This window comes from Lepus europaeus, chromosome 11 (genome assembly GCF_033115175.1).
Source record: "Lepus europaeus isolate LE1 chromosome 11, mLepTim1.pri, whole genome shotgun sequence".
Classification (NCBI taxonomy): domain Eukaryota; kingdom Metazoa; phylum Chordata; class Mammalia; order Lagomorpha; family Leporidae; genus Lepus; species Lepus europaeus.
In genome coordinates, this window is record NC_084837.1 from 53,668,875 (window position 1) to 53,670,445 (window position 1,571).

Sequence of the window (1,571 nt, forward strand, 5' to 3'; positions counted from 1 at the left end):
GTTTACAGAATCAGTTTGAAGTACAAGTGAGGTATAATTAAAACTAAAAATGTAGGGCTGGCGTTGTGACACGGAGGGTTAAGTGACCTCCTGAAACACCAGCATCCTATATGCGCACTGCTTCAATCCTGGCTGCTCTACTTCAGATCAGCTCCCTACTAATGCACCTTGAATGTGCCTGGGAAAGCAGCAGAGGAAGACCTAAGTACTTGAACCCTGCACTTAGGTGGGAGACAGATGAAGCTTCCGATTCCTGGCTTTGGCTTGGCCTAGTCCTGGCTGTTGCAACCATTTGAGGATGGTAGATGAAATAAGTAAATCTTTAAAAAAAAAAAAAAAAAAAGACATGCTGTATATAAAGATAATTGGAAATGAAAAAAAAAAAAAAAAAAAAACCCTGGTGTTAAATTGGAAATGGCATAGAAAATTAATTAATTTAAAAAAATATTATGTAGGATCTCTGTCTTTAAGGTGCTGTACACTCTTATTTAATGCTATAACTAGTACTCTAACAGTATTTTTTTTTTCACTTTGTGTTGCTATATGGGGGCAAACTGTTGAAATCGTTACCTAATATATACTAAACTGATCTTTTGTATATAAAGAGAATTGAAAATGAATCATGATGTGATTGGAAGGGGAGAGGGAGCGGGAAAGGGGAGGGTTGTGGGTGGAAGGGAAGTTTTGGGAGGGGGGAGCCATTGTAACCCATAAGCTGTACTTTGGAAATTTATGTTCATTAAATAAAAGTTTAATTTAAAAAAAAGACATGCTGTAAGAATTTTAATGCTACTTTATTTATAAAGAACTTTAATACATTTATATGGTGCAAATTCAAAAGATACAAATAGGTGTAGAATGGGAAGTTTTTGTAGAGTTTCCAAGTTTTTGGAAGTAGTATTGCTAGCATGTTGTGTCTTTTTCCAGAAGTGGTCTATGCAGATGCAAATACTTTTTTTAAAATTAGAAATTGTTTTTGTTTTTGAACAGGGAATCTATGTATGTGGTACAAGTACACAGTGATAAAAACTTTTTTCATTCACCCACAATTCTTATTGCTGTGTCCCTCTCCAGAGACAATCATTTTTTCTTACATAGCTTCTGGATGTAGTTATGCACATACAAGAACTGTTACTACAGTGGTTTTGATAATTCTATGCTAAGTGTAGGAAATTCATCTGGATAATGTGTCCAAAATGCAAAAATTACTCACATAGGATATCACTGCAAAATTTGGGAAAGATTCAATTTACCACGTGCCATATTCCTTTCAAAAATTTCAAACAACACGACATCCACTGTGTTAATCTGTCTTCTTTTTTGGGGCGAATATAATCTAGTATAATAGGAAGATATGAAGCAAGACGATACATGCAGTTACGCTGAGGACATTTTGTTTTCAGGATTTGGGAAAGAGAAGATTGTAGAGCACCTCGCTTGGCCTGTACGACTGGGCGAGGTAGGTTTGGAGCGAGCCCTTCGATGCAGTTAAGCCTCCGGAGCGCCAGAGGTCGCTGTGGCTCCGCGATGGGCGTGGGAACGCGACTCTGTGGTTATAAAGTTGGGGGCGG